Raw genomic sequence first — 24,744 nt, forward strand, 5'->3', positions numbered from 1 at the left:
CTTCCCCTGCCTGTGTCCCTGTTCCTGCCCCTGCCCCTGCCCCTGCCAGAGCCGATGCCCCTTCCCCTGCCCCTACTCATGCCCCTGCACCTGCCCCTTCCCCAGCACCTGCCTGTGCACCTCTTCTTGCCCCTGATCTGGATCCTGACCCAGCTCCTGCCCTGGATCCTGCCCCTTCCCTTGCCCCTGCCTGTGCTCCTATTCTTGCCCCTGACCCGGGTTCTGCCCCTGCCCCTGCCTGTGGTCCTGTTCCTGTCCCTGACTCACCTCCTGCCCCTGCACCTGCCCCTTCCCCTACCTGTGCACCTGTTCTTGCCCCTGACCCAGATCCTGAACCATCTCCTGCCCTGGATCCTGTCCCTTCCCCTGCCCCTGCCTGTGTTCCTGTTCTTGCCCCTGACCCAGCTCCTGACCCTGCACCAGCCCCTTCCCCTACCTGTGTTCCTGTTCTTGCCCCTGACCCAGCTCCTGCCCTGGATCCTGCCCCTTTTCCTGCCCCTGCCTGTATTCCTGTTCTTGCCCTTGACCCGGCTTCTGCCCCTGCAACTGTCCCTTCCCCAGCCCCTCCCTGTGCTCCTGTCCTTGCCTCTGACCCAGCTCCTTCCCCTTTCCCTACCCGTTTCCCTGCCCCTGCATGTGCGCCCATTCCTGCCCCTGACCCACCTCCTGCCCCTGCACCTGTCCCTTCCCCTGCCGGTGTCCCTGTTCCTACCCCTGCCACAGCCGATGCCCCTTCCCCTGCCCGTGTCCTTGTTCCTACCCCTGCCCCTGCCCGTGCCAGAGCCGATGCCCCTTCCCCTGCCCGTGTCCTTGTTCCTGCCCCTGCCCCTGCCCCTGCCAGAGCCGATGCCCCTTCCCCTGCCCGTGTCCTTGTTCCTGCCCCTGCCCCTGCCAGAGCCGATGCCCCTTCCCCTGCCGGTGTCCCTGTTCCTGCCCCTGCCAGAGCCGATGCCCCTTCCCCTGCCCGTGTCCCTGTTCCTGCCCCTGCCCCTGCCAGAGCCGATGCCCCTTCCCCTGCCGGTGTCCCTGCCCCTGCCCCTGCCAGAGCCGATGCCCCTTCCCCTGCCGGTGTCCCTGTTCCTGCCCCTGCCCCTGCCCCTGCCAGAGCCGATGCCCCTTCCCCTTCTTTCCAGGGCCACTGCCCCTTCCCCTGGCCCTGCCTGGGCTCCTGTACTTGCCCCTGACCCAGCTCCTACCGTCGATCCTGCCCCTGGCCCTGCTCTTGCATCTGGCCCTGCTCTTGCATCTGGCCCTGCCCCTCTTCCTGCTCCTGCAGGGCTCCCAGAACCACATCCAGAGCCCACATCCTCGCGAGGAGAGCTCCTTGTACAATTACCCTTAGCTCCATCACCCGACCCCGACACCCCGCCAGATTGTTTCATCCCATCCCCCTATGTTCTTTCTCTCTGGTACATATTAACTGTTATATTATCTTTCCATGTCCTATATGCTGTTTATTATTTATTTTAAATAAAATTAATTGTTTTCAGTTGAACAAGTCCTGAGCATGAAGTACATTCCCAACGCTGGGCCACCACACCACAGAACATTGCTGTGGAATATCTGCTTCCCCAAAGGAGTCCCCAAACCAGAAGGCCTCCCTGGAAACCCCTAAGCTGCTTTCTCTCTCTGTTCCTTTACCTGTTCTGGATGTTTCCTGTACGTGGAATCACACAGTACGGGCCTTTGTGTCTGCCCCCCTATTTTCAAAGGGGACTCATTCTTTTCTGTGTTGACTTGACATAGAATTTTCCTTATTTGATGTTGAAAGCCCCGATGGATTACAGATGAGATGTACTCATAGAGCCCCCTTTGGTAAATATGGACACAATCTCGGGGCGGAGACCCCTATTTCTGCTGGGACACCTCAGCCTGACCCCAGACAGGAAAGGGCTGGTTCCTCCTGTGACCCACAGACAAACCAGGGAAATGCAGAAGGCTGGAAGACACACCCCAAAGGGCCAAAGCATTGCTCACAACCCAAGGCCAGAGAAAGGTTTCCCATGCCTCTGGTCCAAACCAGGCTCCAAGTCACTGGGTTCCACAGGGACAGAGACCAAACCCATGAAAGTTCAAGGCGGGGGGGGACAGGCACGGGGGGAGTCAGAGATGCGGGAGCTCCCGGGGAAGGACTCTGGCAAAGGAAACCCTATGGAGGCAGCGCTGGTCACCCTCAGACTGGCAGGTGTCTGGTCTGGGGACCAGCAGCCCTGGGGAGAACGTAAGGAAGTGGAGGTCCCCTGGAGAGAAGGGGGACGGGCACCCCTGTCTGGGAGAACAGTGAGCAGCACCCGTCCCAGGCCGCAGGGGCACCCATCACCCAGCACGCTCGTCCTGGGACTCACGCCCGGAAACTCTGGCTCGGTTTTTCACAGATGTGTTTTCAGGAGTGTTCAGCACAGTGGTGGTGGAGAGAGCAGGGAATGGACCAATGCTAATGCCCAAGGAGATGGACGGGATCCTCGGTCCCAGTCCTCAGGATAGAATGCCCTATAGCTACTGTCACTGTGTCGTCCAGGGCACAGGATCCGGGCAGCCCCTCCTGAGACCCCCTCCTGCCACCCTGCTCCTGAGAACATTCGGAATTGTTTGAGGAGGAGGTGGAGAGGATCCAGGATGACAGAGGGCCAAGGAGAAGGAAGGTCAGCACTGGGAGGACAGTTGCATGGGCCCTGGGCCACCATCCAGGGCCCGGGCTGTGATGCCCTCGGACCTCATCCCAAATAAGGGTTCCTGATGGATGGGCCCGTCTTCCTTGGTTTCCCTCCCTCCCTCTTTCCCTCCACCCATTCCTCCCTCCCTCCCCCCTTCCTCTTTCCTTTCCCCCTTCCTCTCTCATTCAGCAGAGGATCTGGGGCCCCTACTCTGTACTGAGCACTGGGACTCCATCCGTGACTCCATCCCCAGCCCACGTGGTTCCTGCCCACATGGCACTCAGGTCCACTGCGAGAGGTGACGGGGGGCAGTCCTCAGGGCTAACAGAGGTGATGAGCACCAGGAATCTGCTCCTGAAAACAGAGGCCAGTTGTACAAAGACAAGAATGGAGACACCCATGCTCAGCACATCCTCCAGAAAAATCTAGTCCTGAAAAGTGATGAAAAGTAAGTATATGCTAGACTTAACGCAATGTGAGTTCTAAGGGCCCATACACACTGATTCCTGGAAGCAACGAAGAGTAGATCATCCAGTGCTGACTGGGGCGTTGTGACACCACTTTTCTGACCTAATGACAGTGTTTCAGCCAACATCTCCAGGGCCTCTGAACTTTCCCAAGGGTCTCTGCGATCCTTTGACCCTTACGTCGTCCTCCTTAGGAAGCCCTGTCCTGTTGTCTTCCTTGTCTCCTGCCTCTTCTGGGGCCCTTCAGGGGCCTCCCCCACCACGCCACCCTCACCAGGACTCCCCGTGCCCCGCGGCCGGGCGCCCGCATCCGGCGCTGGGTCATGGTTCTGGGAAGACACCAGACGCACACAAGTAACTGAGGAGCATCTGAAGTTCAGGTAGGCGCCGTGAGAATCTCCGGTGCTTTTACCTGGGGCGGCTCCCATCCCCCTAAACCCTCAGTGTGAGGGCTCTACCAGGGGTGGGGTGTAGGCCTGGAGGACCCGTGGCTCCACCGTCAGAGGTCTCCAAGTTGACCAGTGCACGGCGGGGGGGGGGGGGGGGAAACCCCGGCCACACCTTGAAGAATTTCTTTAGCAGGTTCCCCATTGTTCTAGGCATTGGTTGGGTCCCTGCTTTTGGTGACCGTTCTTGGCAGCTGCCCCCCCGCCCCGGGGCCCCACTTCAGACCCACGCGGCCCAGCGGGCACACAGAGCAGGCAGCCCGTCCAGAGAGGACCCGTCGGGAAACACGCTTGTCCCGGAGCCTGAAAAGCCTCACACCTTGAGTTTTGTCCTCTCGCTTTTCAGTCCCTGCCAACCTACACCACTTCAGGGCTGCTTCCTCCACGGCACGGTTTCTGGGGCTGCTCTGTCACGTGAGGCCACAGGGCGAGTCCCCCGGAGGATCCCATCTGGGTTGGGACGGGCCAGGCCAAGCGGACCGCATGATTCCCACAGAAAATAAAGCTTACGTTTGGACAAATGTGGCTCTGGGGCCTGTGGCTTCCACAGTGTGGCTTATGTGCTTTTGCTCGTGGATGTGGCATTTGTGAAACCCCCACGGGGCCCACAGAGCCCACAGGACTCTCAAGCTTCATGTGCTCAAGCCACTCGGCACTTGGTGGCACACACGGATTTGTGGGGCCTTCCCTGCGGCACCCGTGCTCCTGGAATGAGGTGCTCGGCCCCCGTCCCTCCGAGCTCCAGAGAGGCTGGCTGTGAGGAGCCAAGAGCCCTTGAAATCCAAACGCGATGTAAACCCATGCTGTGGATGGGAGTCCTGGGATCTGCGTGGGGCCCCAAGAGCCCGAGGGGGCCAGAAAGCCATACCAGGCTTGAGAAGCAGGCCGTGGAGGGAGGGGCGTCCCAGGCTGGCCCCCGGGCCGCTCAGGTCTGGGCTGGACAGTGAGCGACATGGGGGGAGAACACACGTGGGACGTGGGATCGGCCCCATCCTGTCCTGGTTTAGGGACCGGGTACAGGGCCGCGGCGCCCCGCTCACCACCACCAAGGGAACTGTACTGATGGCCGGCCTGGCCCCGGCCCTCCTCTGTCCCCTAAGGGTCCCCTGGAAGCTGCACACGGAAGGCTGCTGGAGACCAGCAGAGGTGACAGGAGTTGTTACTGGTCACGGCTATGGTCCTGGGGGCGCTGGGGGCAGAGCAGGGCAGGCAGGGGAGCCCCTGCTGAGTGGATACCTAACTGGACAGGGAGACACAAGGGAGCAAGACACCTTCAGGGCGATAGGGACCCAAAGGCGAGGTGCAGGCTTCTGGAACAGACAATGTGGGGCCGCTCCAGGAAGATCAAGGAGGCCCCCAGGCCATTTCTAAACTGACCTCTAAGGCTGACCCTGGCAGGAGGGGCCCTCCAAGCTTGCCACCCTGGAAGTGAACCCCAGGAGAACCCAAAGCAGCCAAAGGAGACGGTGAGTGTGCCCGAGGCCTGCGAGAGGCAGGGGACAGACCTCCCAGGGAGCACGGGGGGGTCGTCCCCAGCCCTTCCCCGCTCTCCCTGCTGCAGTACCTGACCTGCCACGTAGCCCTGAGCTCCTCTGGGCCCGGGCAGGGACGTGCCCTGACCAGCTGCTGTCGTGACGGTGCTGGTGGCAGCCACCAGAGCAAGGGCCTGGGAGAGCCAGGCTCCTGGATTCAGGACCACGGTGAGGATGAGTGCCATGCCGCAGCGAGGGCCAGGGAGCTCAGGGGGAGTGTGGGGACGAGGGCGCTCCAGGACCGGGCTCGGGGAGGGCCGGGAGGGTCCCCTGCCCCGACGCCGTCCGGGACACTGACGACCCGGGGTGCCACGGCGGCTGTGCCCCTTACGTGACCATGATCTCAACCCAAGGGGTCTGGGCTGCTCCCTTCACAGACACACACACACACCAAACACACACACACACACACACACACACACACCCGGTCCAGCCCCGGCCTTGGCCAGGTACAAAATCACCCTTCACATACGTGTAAGATGATCCCAACCAATTGTTGATATTCTGTTGCACTTCAGGACACGGACAGGAATATTTTTGCAGTTTCTGTGTTGTGAATTGTCCCTCCTTTATCCAAAGATCAGCCCCACCGTGAACCTGAGTGGGCCCTGCCGCTGGGGGAGAGCCAGAGGCTGTGGGCGGTCCGTGCGGACAGCCCGAGGAAGCTGGTGGAGCCGGGCCAGGCCCTCTCCTGTGGCCCCTCTCCCGGAGCACCTCCCACAGGAACGCCCCCCCAGCCCTTCCCACACCTGCTGCTCACAAAGGTGAGCAGGGCCCCCCGTCCCGCCCGGCGGCTCCCCCTCACCTGCGGGCTGTGTGTCTCGGGCCTGGCACGTCCCCTCTCCGAACCTCAGGTGTCTCCTGGGGACCCTGCGTGCCACGAGGCCCAACCCCACACACGGGGTTGCCGTCGGGCCTGTTGGGACCGCTCCCCGACCCTGTGGCCGGCCCACGGGGAGGGTGGCCTGGGGCTGAAGCGCTTCCTCTCCACCGTGAAGGAGCTCTCTGCCCCACGCCTCGGTGTCCTGTGTCCGGAGCAAAGCCGCATTGCCGGCTGTGACGAGGTCTCAGATTCCACGTGGGGCTCCCATCCTGGGTGGAGCCAGAGCAGGGATCCCTGGGGGCTGGCAGAGGGGTCCCAGAGCCACTCAGACATCTGAAAGGTGCTGGTTGGGCTTCATCGACTCCACAAATGGACAGGAAGCCCCTTCTAGACATTTTGCATAATTCAGGGACCAGCCAGACAAATCTCCCTGCCCCGCGGGCCTCTGTTCTAGGTGGGGGTCCGCCGGGAAGCCTAGACGACAGAGCAGAGATGGGCACACGACGTTCCGTGGGACGCCCTGCCGGCCTCCTCTAGATACGGATCCCTCTGCTCTCATTGTCCGAAGGATGACGGGCCCTAGGACCAAGAAGAGCCCCTGTCTCCGAGGTGGTGAGGGAACGTGGGGGACCGGTCAGGTGCGGAGCCACGGGTCTGGTGCACATCGGCCGCAGGGCTGGGTCATGGTACAGGAGCTGTGGGCAGGTCGTCCGTGCACACCTGGCCATGACACACCTGGCTGGCCCTCTCGGTGGGGAGGCCTGTGTGCCTGGTGCACCTGTCCCCCACCTACCCCTGGAGGAGCGGCCATGTTCAAGCATTTCCATGTCCAACCCTCAGGGACAGTTGGGAACCTGGGTCAAGAGAGGCAGGGACTGTCCCAGGACAAATGAGGGGTGCAGAGTCCAAGGAGCAGGGCCGCTCTCCAGTCCTAGGCCAGTCCCAACCCTCCCATGAGGTTCGCTTTGGGGGTGAGAGCCCCTCAGATCCTCGGGAATAGCTACCCACCCCGTCCCCTGTGGGGACACGACCTTGGGCATCCCCGGGCACATAGAGGCATGCGCACCTGGACACACACACACACACACACACACACACACACACACCACTCTGACTGCCCAGCTGGGGGTCAGAAGGGGAGGACACCCTGGGAGCGAGGTGGGGGACAAGGGGGAAAGAAGAAAGAGGTTGCAGACAGCTGGGCCATGGGGCAGGGCAGCAGGACTCCTGGCAAGGACCCAGATCCATAGCATGGGGAGGGGAGACAGGCCAGGCTGATGGTCAGGGGTCCCCAAGGGGCCCAGGGGGGTTGCCAGGGCACTGGGAGAGGACAGGGTCTGGGTTCCGGTGTCCATCACCACCCTGGCCACTTGGAAGCAGGAAGAGATACCCACCCCCAAGTCCAGAGGGGCTACAGCACAAAAGGCCTCAGCTTACTCTTCTGTCACTTGGGCTGTAGACATGCAATGTCCCTAGGGTCCCACAGGCTTGTGGAAGAGCCTGTTGGCCTTGGATCTCCATCCCTGACCCACTGTGCTCCCAGTCCCGGGAAAATGCTTTGGACTCCCTCGAGGTCCTTCTCAGCAGAGGACAGCCTGGGGGCTTGGGGGGCTGAGGACCTGGGTACGCAGAACATGGCAGAGCACTGGACCACTGGTCTGGGGACCAAGGCCAAGACCCTCCTTGTTGCAGCCTCAGGGTCCCCATTTGGAAGAGGTTCCAGATTCACTGCTCTGGTCAGGGTGACAAGGCCTTAGGAAGGAACGGAGCAGCAGGACAGGAGAGGGAAACAGGGACAAGGGAGGCGTCTGAGGTTTCTCACATCGCCCCCGGAGCCCGCAGATCTGCTCCTGTGAGAGACACAGAGACAGAAACACAAAGACACAGAGACAGAGACAGAGAACGGACACAGGAGAGAGGGAATCAGGAGAAGTCACAGACTTTCCTCCATCAGCTTGGAAATGACATCCCAGCATTTTGCCCCATTCTCTTCCTGAGAGCGCGGTCACACAGGCCGTCCACCCTGGAGGGGAGGGGATTCCACAGGGATGTGTGAGCAGGATGCGGGAATGCCCGGGAACCACTGTGGGGACTGCCCAGCACATGGGCGCAGACGAGGCCCTGGGGCCTGAGCCTAAACCTAATGGGAGCCCCTGGAAGTCTGCGTCACCAGGGGACAAGGTCGGAATCCGTTCATTGCAACCTTCCCACAGGGGCTGGGAACAGGCACGAGGGGGGTGGCTTTGCCCGGACCCCAGAGCAGACCCAGGCCCCTCTGAGCTGTGCTCCATGTCCCGCCCAGCCCCTGGCTCATCCTTGCAATCCCAAGTGTGCACCAGCCTCCTGTGATAGCAGGTACGGAATGTATGTAGGGGTCCTACCCCTGATGGCGTCCCTAGAAGTAGAAGCCAGAACACCCCACTGTGCAGATGGGCAGACTGGGGAGGCCCTGAGAGGCACAGGGTCTGTCCAGGGTCACCGGCCTGGGCACGTGCAGGAACCCAGTCTGAAGCCAGCTCTGTGTCCTCACAGCGGGGGCACCGGCTGCACCCAGGCCTTGGGAAGGCTGTGGGTGGGCTGTGAGGGAGTCACTGTATGGATGGGGCATGGGGGGAGGGTGAGCATTGAGCAGCTGGGGGAGGGGGCCCTCGGGGGTGGCGGTCTTGTGTGAGGAGGAAGTTGGGTAAGGGGACCCCAGGCAGTGGTGACCTCACTTCCCTGACAACAGAGCCCATCAGAATTTGGAACCCCGGTAACCAGGCACCCACATTCCAGAGACAGCCCCCTGCCCAGCTCATTTTTTTGGAGACCCTCCAACCAAAAGCATGTTCGGGTGTTGCTTCCCAAAGTCCAGAGGCTGCAGGCTGAAGAAAGAGCGCCCTGCAAACGCTGTCCGCCGCTGGGGATGTTGTGTCAGGGCTCCCCACCGCCTCTGGCCATTTGGCCGGAAGGACAGAAAGGTGACACCAGGGGCGCCTGGGTGGCTCAGTTGGTTAAGCGACTGCCTTCGGCTCAGGTCATGATCCTGGAGTCCCTGGATCGAGTCCCGCATCGGGCTCCCTGCTCGGCAGGGAGCCTGCTTCTCCCTCTGACCCTCCCCCCCCTCATGTGCTCTCTCTCTCTCATTCTCTCTGTCTCAAATAAATAAATAAAATCTTTAAAAAAAAAAAAAAAAAAAAAGAAAGGTGACACCAGGAGGCCCAGAGCTGGCCACCCAGCCCCACTCGCTCTCATCTGACCTGTGTAGCCCCAGGTCCCCTCTGTGTGTGTGTGTGTCTGTGTGTGTGTGTCTGTCTGTGTGTGTCTGTGTGTGAGTGTGCGTGTAAGTGCGTGTGTGTCTGTGTGTGTGTGTAAAGAAGGGTCATGCGGGGTGGGGCCACCCTGAGCAGGAGCAGGCTGATGAGGGGTCAGATACCCAGCGGGCAGGTCATGTTCAAGGTCAAGGCTGGCTGGGTGGGATGGGGTGTGGGGGGCTGCGAGCTTCTGCCCAGGGTTTATCCCAAGAGCCCTGCAGGGATGGGTCACTGCATCCCGGGTGCAGGGCTGTGCACACACAGGTCTACGTCTGATCTGGGAGCAGCAGGGGGACTGAGCAAGAGGACAGTGAGGATGGCCGGGCAGGGCTTTGATGCCTCCAGCCGACTACCCGTCCCTGTCTTTGCAGAAGGCCACGGATGACCTCCAGAGGCGGCTGGTGGACATGCCCTCCTCCCTGACAGAGGGCTTGACCCCACAGGCATCCCCAAAAACAGGTGCTGGGGATTGCCGGGCAAAACGTCCACCACCACCCAGACCACTGTCCCAGGTGGTTGGTCACCGGACGGTGGTCCAGGAGCCGGAACCCACGGAGGCCGAGCCCGAGGGTGAGAAGGCTGGGGCTGGGTGTTTGTGGTGTGTGGGGATGGGTCGGTGCTGGCCCCACAGGGAGGAGCTCCCAGAGGCTGGTGTGGGGCCAGGAGCAACGACTGGGCACAGAGCGCCCAGCGGGTGGACTGCAGTCGGGGAGACGCCCCAGGGAGGGCTCCTTCCTGGCTGTGGCTTCTCTGGGAGGCCCTGGGCTGGGTTCTGTCTCCACAAAGGCCCACGGAGAGCAGGCACGGGGATGAGCTTTTCTCCTCTCACAGCTGCTCCACCACCTGAGGAGCTAGAGCCGGCTGCAGCTCCATCGGCAGCTCTGGAGGGAGGGGTGGAGCCTGCGACTTCAGCAGGAGACCAGGAGCCGGCAGGTGACCCGGCACCCGCCCACGGAGAGCTTGACGCGGACCAGGAAGAACTGGCACCTGCCCCTGACCCAGCTCCTGCTACTGTTCCTGCCCCTGCCCCAGCTCCTGCCCTGGATCCTGCACCTGACCCATCTCCTGCCCTGGATCCTGCCCCTGACCCAGCTCCTGCCCTGGATCCTGCCCCTGACCCAGCGCCTGCCCGGGATCCTGCCCCTGACCCAGCGCCTGCCCTGGATCCTGCCCCTGACCCAGCGCCTGCCCTGGATCCTGCCCCTGACCCAGCGCCTGCCCTGGATCCTGCCCCTGACCCAGCTCCTGCCCTGGATCCTGCCCCTGACCCGGATCCTGCCCCTGACCCAGCTCCTGCCCTGGATCCTGCCCCTGACCCAGCTCCTGCCCTGGATCCTGCACCTGCCACTGCTCAAAACCAGCTCCTGCCCCTCCTCCTACCCCTTCCCCTGCCCCTGCCAGAGCCACTGCCCCTTCCCCTGCCCCTGCCTGAGCTCCTGTCCCTGCCCCTGCCAGACTCGCTGACCCTTCCCCTGCCCCTTCCTGGGCTCCTGTTCTTGTCCCTGCCCCTGCTCCTGCCCATAACCCTACCCCTGCCAGACCCGCTGCCCCTTCCCCTGCCCCTTCCTGGGCTCCTGTTCTTGTCCCTGCCCCTTACCCTGCCCCTGCCAGACCCGCTGCCCCTTCCCCTGCCCCTGCCTGAGCTCCTGTTCCTGCTCCTTTTCCTGCTCCTGCTTCTGCCCCTTCCCCTGCCAGACCCGCTGCCCCTTCCCCTGCCCCTGCCTGACCTCCTGTTCCTGCTCCTTCTCCTGCTCCTGCTTCTGCCCCTTCCCCTGCCAGACCCGCTGCCCCTTCCCCTGCGCCTGCCGGAGCTCCTGTTCCTGCTCCTTACCCAGGTCCTGCCCTGAATCCTGCACCTGCCACTACTGCTGATCCTGTCCCTCCCCTTGCCCCTGACCCTGCCCCTGCTCTTACACCTGTCCCTGCCCCAGGCCCTGCCCCTATCCTAACCCCTGCCCCTACTCCTGCTCCTGCTCCTGCAGGGCTCCCAGAGCCACATCCAGAGCCCACAGCCCTGCGGGGAGAGCTCCCTGTACAATTACCCTTAGTTCCATCGCTGGACCCCGGCCCCGCCAGATTGTTTCATCCCCTCCCCCTATGTTCTTTCTCTCTGGTTCATATTAACTGCTATTTTATCTTTTCATATTCTGTATACTGTTTAGGATTTGTTTGAAATAAAATTACTTGTTTTCAATTCAACACATCATGAGCATTAAGTACATTCCCAACGATGTGCCACCACACCCCAGAACATTGCTGCGGAATATCTCATGTCCCAAAGGAGTCCCCGAACCAGAAGCCCCCCCTGCCCATTTCTCCCCCAGCCCAGACCCTGGAAACCCCTAAGCTGCTTTCTCTCCCTGTTCCTTTCCCTGTTCTGGATGTTTCTGTAAGTGGAATCACGCAATAGGTGCCTTTGTGTCTGCCCACCTATTTTCACAGGGGATTCGTTTTCTTCTGTGTTTATTTGTCACAAATTTCCCTTATTCGATATTGAAATCCCCGATGGATCACACATCAGATGTAATCATAGAGGCCACTTTAGGAATTATGGGCACAATTTCGGGGCCGAGACCCCTGTTCCTGCTGGGACACCACAGCCTGACCCCAGACAGGAAACGGCTGGTTCCTCCTGTGGCCCACACAGAAACCAGGGAGATGCAGAAAGCTGGAAGACACACCACAATGGGCAAAAGCATTGCTCACGACCCAAGGCCAGAGAAAGGTTTCCCCTGACTCTGGTCCAAATCATGCTCCAAGTCACAGGGTTCCACAGGGACAGAGATCAAACACATGCAAGTCCAAGGGGAGGACAGGCACGGGGGGAGTCAGAGATGTGGGAGCTCCCAGGGAAGGACTTCCGGCAAAGGAAACCCTATGGAGGCAGCACTGGTCACCCTCAGACTGGCAGGTGTCTGGTCTGGGAAGAACGTGAGGAAGCGGAGGTCCAATGCAGGTCCCCTGGAGGAAAGGGTGACGGGCACCCCTGTCTGGGAGAACAGTGAGCAGCACCCATCCCAAGCCACAGGGCACCCATCACCCGGTATGCTCAGCCTCGGACTCACCCCCGGAAACTCTGGCTCGGTTTTTCACACATGTATTTTCAGAAGTGTTCATCACAGCAGTGTTGGAGAGAGCAGGGAATGGAACAACACTAATGCCCAAGGAGATGGATGGGATCCATGGTCCCAGTCCTCATGATAGAATACCTCGTAGCTACTGTCATGTTGTCATTCAGGGCACAGAATCCGGGAAGCCCCTCCTGAGACCCCCTCCTGCCACCCTGTTCCTGGAAACATTGAGAATTGTTTGAGGAGGAGGTGGAGAGGATCCAGGATGACAGCGGGTCCCAGGAGAAGGAAGGTCAGCACTGGGAGGACACTTGGACGTGCCCTGAGCCACCATCCAGGGCCCGGGCTGTGATGCCCTTAGACCTCACCCCAAATAATGGCTCCTGAGGTATGGATCCAGCTTCTGTGGTTTCACTCCCTCCCTCCCTACGTCATTTATTCACTCCCTCATTCATTCACCCCTCTCTCTCCTTCCCCTCCACCCCTCCCTTCCCTCCCCCACTCCCTCCCTCCCTGCCTCCCTCCCTCCCCTCTACCCCTCCCATCCTCTCTTTCCTCCTCCCTCTCTCCCCTCCCTCTCCCCATCTTGCCTCCCTCCCATCCTCCCTTCCCTCCTCCCTCTCTCCCCTCCTTCTCTCCCATCATCCCTCCCTCTCTCTTTCCCTCACTCCCATCCTCCCTCATTCAGCACAGGATCTGGGGTCCCTGCTGTGTACTGAGCACTGGGGCTTCATCAGTGAGCACCCCCAACCCACATGGTCACGTCCACTGTGGGAGGTGACGGGGGCAGTCCTCAGGGCTAGCACTGGTGATGAGCACCAGGAATCTGCTCCTGAAAACAGAGGCCAGTTGCACAAAGAAAAGAATGGAGACACCCATGCTTAGCACTTCCTCTAGAAAAATCTAGTCCTGAAAAGTGATGAAAAGTAAATATATCCTAGACTTCATGCAATGTGAGTTCTAATGGCAGGTACGCACTGAATCCTAGAACCAACAAAGAGTAAATCATCCAGTGTCAACTTGGGGGTTGTGACACAACTTTTCTGAACAAATGACAGCATTTCAGCCACCATCTCCAAGGCCTCCGAGTTTTCCCAAGGGTCTCTGTGATCCTTTGATCCTTCCATCGACCTCCTTGGAAAGCTCTGTCCTGTCCTATTCCTTGTCTCCTGCCTCTTCTGGGACCCTTCCGTGGCTTCCCCCTCCCCCCCACCCCGCCAGGGCCGCCCTCACCAGGATTCCCCATGCCCCTTGGCTGGGCGCCCGCATCCCACACTGGACCCCATGAGCCCAGTCCCTTGTGCGAGGCCTGTGCGCTCCCTCTGGGGTCACTTGGCATCTCCCCTTGCAGCGGCCTGCATCTTCCTGTGCTGGGTCTCCTCTGAGCAGTCTGTGAGGCCGGCCTGTGCCCATGTCACGGGCACAGAAGCGAGAGTCCAGAACGTCCAGACGACCCACTCCCAGTCCCAGCGTGTGGAGCCTGGGCCAAGGATGGTCCACGAGCAGAGGAGGACTCGGACCCAGGGAGCCTGAGGGAGGATGTGGCACATTGAGCCCATAGGACGAGAGTGAGCAATGTGGGGGCCTGGTGCTCAGACCTGCTGGGAGACCACATCGCACTGGGTCTGTCCACAGGGCTGGAGGTTTTCAGGGTATCCACCCTCCCAGACTGCAGGCTAGCAGTAGCTGGCAGGAGAGGAGGCACCTGGTGCAGGAGAGAGCCCTCAGGCAGAGAGGAGGGGACAGGTGCTCCCCCAGCAGCTGGAGGAACTCAGGGTAGCCACCCTCCCAGACTGCAGGCTGGCAGTAGCTGGCAGGAGAGGAGGCACCTGGTGCAGGAGAGAGCCCTCAGGCAGAGAGGAGGGGGCAGGTGCTCCCCCAGCAGCTGGAGGAACTCGGGGTATCCACCCTCCCAGGCTGCAGGCTGACAGTGACTGGCAGGAGAGGAGGCACCTGGTGCAGGAGAGAGCCCTCAGCCAGAGAGGAGGGGGCAGGTGCTCCCCCAGCAGCTGGAGGAACTCGGGGTAGCCACCCTCCCACGCTGCAGGCTGGCAGTGACTGGCAGGGGAGGAGGCACCTGGTGCAGGAGAGAGCCCTCTGCAGAGAGGAGGGGGCAGGTGCTCCCCCAGCAGCTGGAGGAACTCGGGGTATCCACCCTCCAAGGCTGCAGGCTGGCAGGACAAGAGGCACCTGGTGCAGGAGAGAGCCCTCAGGCAGAGAGGAGGGGGCAGGTGCTCCCCCAGCAGCTGGAGGAACTCGGGGTAGCCACCCTCCCACGCTGCAGGCTGGCAGTGACTGGCAGGAGAGGAGGCACCTGGTGCAGGAGAGAGCCCTCAGGCAGAGAGGAGGGGCAGGTGCTCCCCCAGCAGCTGGAGGAACTCAGGGTAGCCACCCTCCCAGACTGCAGGCTGGCAGTGACTGGCAGGAGAGGAGGCACCTGGTGCAGGAGAGAGCCCTCAGGCAGAGAGGAGGGGACAGGTGCTCCCCCAGCAGCTGGAGGAACTCAGGGTAGCCACCCTCCCACGCTGCAGGCTGGCAGTGACTGGCAGGAGAGGAGGCACCTGGTGCAGGAGAGAGCCCTCAGGCAGAGAGGGGGAGCAGGTGCTCCCCCAGCAGCTGGAGGAACTCGGGGTAGCCATCCTCCCAGGCTGCAGGCTGGCAGTGACTGGCAGGAGAGGAGGCGCACCTGGTGCAGGAGAGAGCCCTCAGGCAGAGAGGAGGGGGCAGGTGCTCCCCCAGCAGCTGGAGGAACTCAGGGTAGCCACCCCCCCATGCTGCAGGCTGGCAGTGGCTGGCAGGGGAGGAGGCACCTGGTGCAGGAGAGAGCCCTCAGGCAGAGAGGAGGGGGCAGGTGCTCCCCCAGCAGCTGGAGGAACTTGGGGTAGCCACCCTCCCAGACTGCAGGCTGGCAGTGACTACCAGGAGAGGAGGCACCTGGTGCAGGAGAGAGCCCTCAGGCAGAGAGGAGGGGGCAGGAGCTCCCCCAGCAGCAGGTGCACTTGGGCAGGCTGAGGGGGCATCAGTGGACAGCAGTGCCTGCAGCTGGGGTCTCCACGCAGACCCCCTCCTCAGGCTCAGCACAAGCTTGTCTGGATGGCCTTTGTCCCCCAAACACAAAGTCTGGCCCACGACCCCCCTCAAGCCCCGACTCCCAATCCTTTGTGCTCAGCTCAAGTGACAAGAAATGGCCAATAGTTTAGGTGGTGTTGGGTGCACAGCGACATTTGTTTTTCTGGCCCATGCTGTAACGTTGCTGGCATTTTAAAGATCTCAGGGCTTTGATTCAAAAACGGTAGGATGCCGGGGACCCCAGACAGCTTTCTGGAAACCTGCCTCTGTGCCTTGCAGCCCTCCCATCCCACCAGCGCTGCTCAGAATCCCTCCAGGCCACAGACCCACAGTCTTGGGTCCTCAGATGGCCCAAATGATGTGCCTACAAAAACCGATCCAGGTGGGGCAGCAGGACACACTGCGGATTCCAGCAAATCCCTCTCCCGGAAAGTGAGGGTACCGCTGGACTAGCTGTCTCAAAACTGACAGGTCAGGGTTCCAAGAAGACACCAGAGGCACAGGAATAACTGAGGGGCATCTGAAGGCCAGGTAGGGACAGTGAGAATCTCCGGTGTTTTTGCCTAGGGGCAGCTCCCGTCCCCCTAAACCCTCAGGGGGATGACTTTACTGGGAGATTGGGGGGTACCATGCCTGGAGGACCCGTGGCTCCACTGTCCGAGGTCACCGACTTGATCTGTGCACAGGTGGGGAAACCCGGCCACACCCTGAAGAACTTCTGGAAACAGTAGCCATCTCAGTGGCAGCTGACCTGGGAGGTCAACCTTCCAGCTGCCTGAGGTGGGATCGAGCCACAGACCAGCACACTAGCCAGAAATGGAAGAAGGAGAACCAGTTCTTCATTTCCGTAGTTTCTAAGTTACCCGTTTGTTCCTATCGTTAGTATACTTTGCCTTCTGGGAAATCTCTGCCTGTCTAAGGTCTTGAAAATGTTCTCCTCATGCTCTCTGCTGGAGAGGTTCTTTTTTTTCATATTCTTTTTTTTTTTACTTTTATTTTATTATGTTATGTTAGTCACCATACAATACATCATTAGTTTTTGATGTAGTGACCACGATTCATTGTTTTCATATAACACCCAGTGCTCCGTGCGGTACATGCCCTCCTTAATACCCATCACCGGGCTAACCCATGCCCCCACCCCCCTCCCCTCTAAAACCCTCTGTTTGTTTCCTGGAGCCCATAGTCTCTCATGGTTCGTCTTCCCCTCTGACTTACCCCACTTCAGTTTTTCCTTCCTTCCCCTAATGTCCTCCATGCTATTCCTTATTTTCCACAAATAAGTGAAACCATATGATAATTTATTTTCTCTGCTTGACTTATTTCACTTAACATAATCTCCTCCAGTCCCATCCATGTTGATGTAAAAGTTGGGTATTTATCCTTTCTGATGGCTGAGCAATATCCCATTGTATATACGGACCACATCTTTATCCATTCATTTGTTGAAGGGCATCTCGGCTCTTTCCACAGTTTGGTTATTGTGGACATTGATGCTGTGAACATCGGGGTGCATATGACCCTTCTTTTCACTACATCTGTGTTTTGGGGGTAAATACCCAGTAGTGCAATTGCTGGTCATAGGGTAGCTCTATTTTTAATTTTCTGAGGCACCTCCACACTGTTTTCCAAAGTGGCTGTACCAACTTGCATTCCCACCAACAGTGTAAGAGGGTTCCCCTTTCTCCACAACCTCTCCAACATTTCTTGTTTCTTGCCTTGTCAATTTTTGCCATTCTAACTGGTGTGAGGTGGTATGTCAGTGTGGTTTTGATTTGGATTTCACTGATGGCTAATGATGATGAACTAACAATGCATCTGTAGAAAGAGAAATTAGAGAAATGATTCCATTTACAATAGCACCAAAAACCATAAGATACCTTGGAATAAACCTAAACAGCAGGACAGGGAATGCTCCAGGAGGATGATCACAGCTGTGTCACTACAGGGGACGCTCAGGAGGACTGGGGTGTGCAGGGTTGGCCAGAGCAGGGGTAGGGGGACCGGGAATCCTCCAGGAGGATGATCACAGCTGTGTCACTACAGAGGATGCTCAGGAGGACTGGGGTGTGCAGGGTTGGCCAGAGCAGGGGCAGGGGACAGGGAATGCTCCAGGAGGATGATCACAGCTGTGTCACTACAGGGGACGCTCAGGAGGACTGGGGGTGTGCAGGGTTGGCCAGAGCAGGGGTAGGGGGACCGGGAATGCTCCAGGAGGATGATCACAGCTGTGTCACTACAGGGGACACCCAGGGGGACTGGGGTGTGCAGGGTTGGCCAGAGCAGGGGCAGGGGACAGGGAATGCTCCAGGAGGATGATCACAGCTGTGTCACTACAGGGGATGCTCAGGAGGACGGGGGGTGTGCAGGGTTGGCCAGAGCAGGGACAGGGGACAGGGAATCCTCCAGGAGGATGATCACAGCTGTGTCACTACAGGGGACGCTCAGGAGGACTGGGGTGTGCAGGGTTGGCCAGAGCAGGGGCAGGGGACAGGGAATGCTCCAGGAGGATGATCACAGCTGTGTCACTACAGGGGACGCTCAGGAGGACTGGGGGTGTGCAGGGTTGGCCAGAGCAGGGGCAGGGGGACAGGGAATGCTCCAGGAGGATGATCACAGCTGTGTCACTACAGGGGACGCTCAGGAGGACTGGGAGTGTGCGGGGTTGGCCAGAGCAGGGGCAGAGGGACCGGGAATGGTCCAGGAGGATGATCACGGTTGTGTCCTTGTGTGGCTACATGTGTCAGTGTGACAGGGTATTGGCCAGACAGGAAATGATGGGGGGGGGAGGTGTCGCTGAACTCTCTTCTGCAAAGCAAAAGTTCAGTAATAAGATTTCTTCGCGTACACTTTCATTTTACATGCTTATATGAGTCCCTAAAGCTGGTTGTGTATAACATGAAGTACGTCCTTTGCCATTTCTTTCAAGTCTGAGGTACTGGGCACAGAGCACACTTGATACTTATTTTTGTTACTTCCCAGTATGATGACTTTTCTTGCCTTTATATCCGACCCAAGGACAGGGAACAAAGTCAACACAGATCTGCACACTTTGAAATGTCAACAGAAATCTGCAAAGCCAGGTTCTCGCAGGAGCTAAAGGTTAAGGACCAGGGTGACACAAAGGGGAGGCAAATAGCAAGTAACCAAAAGAGGATGTCGTGTGTCTGTGAGCTGACCACCTTCTCCACCTGTCAGAAGGAAGCCATGCCCGACAAGAGGTAGCCACACCTGGGCCCGATCTCTCTGTCTGGGCTGCCCTTGAGCAGAGCAGAGGATGTGCTGAGCTGGGTGTGGGTGTCGGGGGGAGAGATGGGCAGCTGGCCACAGATGTTACCTGCCGAGTACCTGTAGGACCAGCTCCCGGTCCTCAGCTAAGGTTAAACAATAGTTATGTTTAGTTACATATTTACTGTGACAGGAAAGGTGCTCAGTGCTTTGAGTGACTATATTCTCTCCCCTTTTTTTTTTAAATACACTTTATAGAGGTATGATTGACATACAAAAAGCTGTACATAATTAATGTATTCAGCTTGACCCTGACCCTAACCCTAATATCAAGTTAAGATATACTCTTATTTAGAATATGGCTCATAAATTATTTGATGGTTATTAGGAGCGAGGGGATCCAAGGACCAACCTTATTCTGTCTCATTCTCCCTTGAATTTGATAGGTTGAAACACATTCCGCCACGTGCTATCTGAAGAGTGGCCACACGGGGGCAACAGTGAGTAAACATTAGCGCCAACGAGGCTCAAAAAGAGGAATGGGAGTTCCAAGAAGCAGGCTGGAGTAGTGAGCGGGTGGGGTGTGTCTCATGGAGGAAGTGACCAGGAGACTTGTCACCGGTTACAACAGTGCAGCATCAGGGTATGAGCTCTGCCTGACCCACGACCCTCAGGGGCATTGGGGGCATTCTAGCTCCAGAGGATCTACAGACTGCAGATCAGCCTGAGCCTAGCCTCCGTGGTATGTCTTCTTTGCTCCTGGGTGTGGCTCTTTCTCTGCTTCTTGAGGCTGTTGATTAGCACTTTGTTTTCCTCCGAACTGCACTATTTTGTGTGGGTTCAATACTGTTAGTTGACACAAATTCTTTCTGAAAATAAGTGGAATATAAATCATACTTGTTTCCTAAGTAGATCTGAACATATTCAATAATAACAGCCTTTTTCCAGGCTCCTGGGTCTTCCTCTGCTCGCCTTAAGAGTAACTCCGAGAATTTTTAAAATATATTATACTTTTAACAGTTTAAAAGAATTAGTTTGGTTTTTTAAAAATTCAACAAAGTCGGGCGCCTGGGTGGCTCAGTCGTTAAGCGTCTGCCTTCGGCTCAGGTCATGATCCCAGGGTCCTGGGATCGAGCTCCGCATCGGGCTCCCTGCTCCGCAGGAAGCCTGCTTCTCCTTCTCCCACTCCCCCTGCTTGTGTTCCCTCTCGCGCTCTCTGTCAGATAAATAAATAAAATCTTAAAAAAAAAAAAAAATTCAACAAAGTCACACTTTTAATAATCTATAAAATGATCTGTAAACATTGAATGAGCAAGGTTTTACAGGATGAAGGAATAAGTCAAGGTCAGGGTTGAGATGAGGATGTGTGAGGTTGAGGTTCAGGGTTAGGTGTACCAGGACCATGGCCAAGGTGAGGGTCAAGATCAGTGTCAGAGTGAAGTTGGTCAGCAGTCTCTGCCCCACAGCCCAGCACCACGTGCAGCTTTTGCAGATGCCCCTTCCTGAACTGCTCTCCCGCACTGAGCTGTAGGTCTACCTCCCTCACCTGCTTGGAGTCCTCAGGGCTGCCTAATCCTCCCTGTCCACCTCCACGGGGATACAAGTGTCACGAAGGCAGGGATCTTGGAACAGAATGTTTTGTGCATTGATGGATTCCAAGCACTCAGAAGAATCTGTGGCACAGAGTAGGTGCTCAATTGAAAGCTTGTTTAATAAGCAATGAGTATCCATTAAGGTATTTCTGGAGGGAAAAAAGTACACCTGGAAATAAAATAAACTGTTCACAGTAGTTCTCTCTGTGGAAGAATGACAAGAAACTTTCATGGTTGACTTGACACATGTCCATATTGTTTCAAATTTTAAAAAATTAATGTTAATTATTTTATAATGACCAAAAATGGATTTTTCCACTTTGAGAGACAACAAAGAACTCCAGGTAAAGTTCCTGGTAAAGTGACAAGAGACTCATTGCACTGTAGCTATTACCCAAACCTCAAACGACTGGCAGCCTTTTGGGGAGCCTTGGAGCATCCTCGAAGAAACCCTATTCTAGTTCTCTTCTCTAAGGAGGAAAGACAAACCTAGAGGCAAGACAACACGGAAGGTCTATTTATTCAACATCAGCTTTGAAAAGGAATCCTCGAGACAGTGAGGGGATGTATTTCCCCATTTCTACTTCACTCCTTTCCCACACAGTTCTGTCCTTCACAGGCTAGAGCCTGATGCAGAAAAGGTGACTGTCTTAGATGTACATATACACGACCTTGGAGGGCACAGTCTGGAGGTGCAGATGGATGGGACATTTGTAAAAGTGGGACAGCAGAGTCTCACTGTAGCCCACCAGGGAATAGAACTTGTGTGCAGGCAGCTGCCTCAGGACCAGGGCACAATCTCCAGTTGGAGATCTGGGAAGGGGCCCAGCATGAACTTTCGGAGGAAAACATCCTCCACCGTTCACTCGGCAGCATGGTCCTCCCCATCCAGGTTACCTGAAAGGAGAAGGGCACCTTGAAGACTCAGGAGAAACTCCAGAAGTAACATCCAAAAGTCTGTGCACTCAATTCCACCTCCACCCTGGCTTCTTCGCTCTTCTACAAGTGGAATAAAAGGAATAACACTTTAAAGTTCAAAGTACATTATTTCATTACATTCACAAACAAATCCTGTGAAGCAGGTATTATCGGTTATCCTGGTTTTACAAAAGGGAAGACTGAGGCCTTAGCAGGGCACAAAACTCAGATGATCCTTTCCTGTCTAGACCTTTCCCATTGTTTCTGGACATTTATAGAAGGACTGGCCAACCCTTGGCCCAGAGAGATGAGGCCACCAGCTACTTCTGAGACTGGGGACGTGAGCTCTCTCACCATCCAGGGCCATGGCCTCAACCAGTGAATTCTCAGTGTAGATCCTGAAACTCCTACACCTCCTACAGTATGCCTGAAGAGTCTCCACACCCAGCCCCAGACCTTAGAACCAGAACCTGAAAAGGGTGGGGGACAGGAATCTGTATTTTAAGTTCTCTAGACAGATGGATCTCAAAACACCCAAGTTGAGAAGCCTCATACTGAACAAAACACAGCTGATTCTCCTTACTTCCCAGTAGTTATGTTCTATAAGGTCACCATGAGCAATGAGTTAGGGAACACTGAACCCTTGCTCCTAGGGGATATAAGGGGTTTGGTTTCTGCATACCCTTGGTTAAGACACATCAATACATAACCTTGTTTCGTGTGTGTTTCTGCTTAAAGACCCCTTGTTTCATACACATGACCCATTAACACTGAACTCTGCTAACAGCATCATAACTCGTGCCTGAAGGAAGCTTACCTAACATGCATATTTTCTCCCCGATGTACGTCACACCCTTCTTGGGCTTCACACTTCAGCATTAGGGCTATTTTAAGGCAGCGAAGTCACCCACAAAAAGCACAGAACTAAACAGGGGGCACTAATGGGTCTCGAAGAGAACACTTGTTTACAGCATGAGCGGTATGAAGACGGCGGCGCCCCGGCAGGGAAGGTGTGGGCGCGGTGCCGGCTGTGCCCACGTCCCACGGCAACTCGGGAGTACGAAATCTGAGAATGGAGCCTCTGAATGAGGAGGACTTGAATCCAGCCTCCGCACGTGTTTATCTGGTGTCTGCGTGACAGCCACGGCTGAGAACGTCATCCGCGGGGCCCCCAGCACCGCGGCCCCTCACCTGTGTGCAGCGACAGCCAGCCCTTGTGGTGGGCGATGTAGTGCGGTGCGTGCGCCTCCTCGTACGTCACCGGCTTGTCCCCCTTGCCCACTCTGACTCGGGCCGCCTGGTTCTAGGAGCACAGAGGGGCCATGACTCTGCACGCCCACCAACCTAAGCCAAGGTCCCCACCCCCTGCACCTGGCCCTTCTGGACCCTGTCCCCACTGCCCCCAGCCTGGACCCCAGGTCCCCGGCCCCTCCACCACCCCCCCTGCCCCACCGCCCCAGGCCCTCATGTCCCTATGCTCCCAGCTCTCAGCACCTGGAGCCTAACCCTAACACACAAATTCAGTGCCCCCCTGAACACAAATCCTAACCCTCACCCTCACCATAACCCTTCCCCCAAATCAGCCCTCTGGGAAGGTCTCCACACTGCTAGCAGATAATACCCACAAAGCTCCTGGGCCCTAACCCTAACCCTAGTCATGGTTCTGATACTACTCAGGCCCAAAGCCTAGGTCTGAAAAACAAGGGATTTGGGACACCTGACCAACACCAGAAGACTCAGTCAGTGACACAGAAGGAAATCATGCCATTTGGAAGACAGGAATGGGGCTAGTGCAGGAGGATTCTGAATAAAAACCTAAAGCAACCCACACATTCAGCACCCACCTGAGCACAAACCCTAAGCCTGACCCTCAATCTTACCCTCGCCTTCAATTCTGTCCTCCAAAGAGATCTCCACCCTGTTGGCAGATTGGACCCTCCAAGCTCCAGGGTCCTAACCCTAACCTTAGTCATCACTCTGACGCTACCCTTGCCCAAAGCCTAGGTCTGAAAAACAGAGTCTGGGACACCTGACCAACACCAGAAGACTCAGCCAGCAACACGGAAGGAAATCCTGCCATTTGGAAGACCGGAATGGAACTAGAGCAGGAGGATTTTGAATGAACACCTTAGCCAAGGCACACATTCAGCCCCCCCATGAACACAAATCCTAACCCTAATTCCTAACCCTGACCCTAACCCTAATCTACTCTGGTTTTTTTTTAAGATTTTATTTATTTATTTGAGAGAGAGAGAGAAAGAGCGCAGAGGGAGAGGGAGAGGAAGAAGCAGACTCCCCGCAGAGCAGGGAGCCTGACATGGGGCTCCATCCCAGGACCCTGGGATCATGACCCAAACCAAGCCGAAGGCAGATGCTTAACCAACTGAGCCACCCAACCAACTGAGCCACCCAGGTGGTTTTTTAATTCATAGTTTAACACTGACTTAGGAAGCATTCTTCCCTGGGATTGCCATTGTTAAGAAGAGGTGCTGCTCTTCTGAATGGGGCTGTATCAGGAAACACCATGACGACAAGGAAATGAAGACAGAGTTCATGTTCTTAGAACTTGGAAGTATACTCTCTTGTTGCCTTGGTTCCATTTTAGTTAATGGTGAAAGGCTAAAACTTCTGTGTGCTATTTGCAGTGATAGACTAGCTGGTGAGGTGCTGAGACTATCGGAACCGAGGGGCATTTACATATAATAAGTGCAAAACCAAATAAATTGCTTGAAAGAAAGGGTATTGAGCTTAGAAGCTGACAGAACCAGATTTTCAATACTTCACATATATAAACTTGAATACTTTGCAGGCTGTTGACAAAGTGGCACTTGTGGTTGCTAAGACCAAACAAGTACCTACAATTGCTGTAGGACTGGAAGCCCCAAAGTCGTTCCTTGACAAGACTGGGTGTGTCTGCAGCACAGACAGAGCTTCGTTCGGTACGACTTTCCAAAGACACCACCGCTCAACATATCAAGGAGCTGGTAAATGAAATAGAAGTCCAACTCAGAACAAGTGAAACTACCAGAATATTTTTCATCAAAACCTGATGAATCCAGTTATGGATGACATGCATATGTGTGATTTGAATATGGGGATGATGCAAACTTAGAAATTTCTTTTTAGCTTCATTGCCAACAAAACTGTTCGCTCTGAATCATGCGAAACCATGCACAGCTACGTTGCCAACCAGTATAATTTGGAGACTGAGTTTTGTGTTGTGTGTCCTGATGGCACAGCCATCATCAATGAGAATAGGGCTCTGGAGCAGCCTCCCAGAGTGATGAGCTAGCCCCAGGACCTCAGTCAACACCCTGCTTTCTTTAGTGACCATGCCCTTCCTGAAAAACGTCAGCTGACCCAAGCAGTGTGCTTAGAGAGGCGGTAAAATTGTGGCTTGCGTAACAACTGATAGGTTAAACTCAGAATTATTCTTTTTATTGTGTATCATAATGAACCTCATCATAAGCAAATGCTGATAGATTTTTAGATACAGTGGTTATCAAGGGGAGGAGTCCAGCTGAGAATGTTTCACTACAGATGAGCTCCTAGTGTCTCTGCAAGAAGCAAAGCCATGGTGGCCCCAGCTCATTAACACCATGAATCAGACAGTCTGACATCTTCAATATCTAATGAGCTTAATATTTCTGT

At 56.7% G+C, this 24,744-nt stretch overlaps 1 long non-coding RNA gene across 1 annotated transcript; it reads right to left on the reverse strand.

Annotated features, from left to right (window-relative positions):
* Positions 1 to 20,675: 20,675 nt before the first annotated feature.
* LOC118519409 (uncharacterized) lies at positions 20,676 to 22,405 on the reverse strand. The gene is made up of 2 exons (XR_013442654.1): positions 22,285 to 22,405; positions 20,676 to 21,072 (listed from the first exon to the last, which is right to left on the reverse strand). It is a non-coding gene; the product is annotated as an uncharacterized LOC118519409 (long non-coding RNA).
* Positions 22,406 to 24,744: the final 2,339 nt, after the last annotated feature.

Source organism: Halichoerus grypus, chromosome 11 (assembly GCF_964656455.1).
Source record: "Halichoerus grypus chromosome 11, mHalGry1.hap1.1, whole genome shotgun sequence".
NCBI classification, from domain to species: Eukaryota; Metazoa; Chordata; class Mammalia; order Carnivora; family Phocidae; genus Halichoerus; species Halichoerus grypus.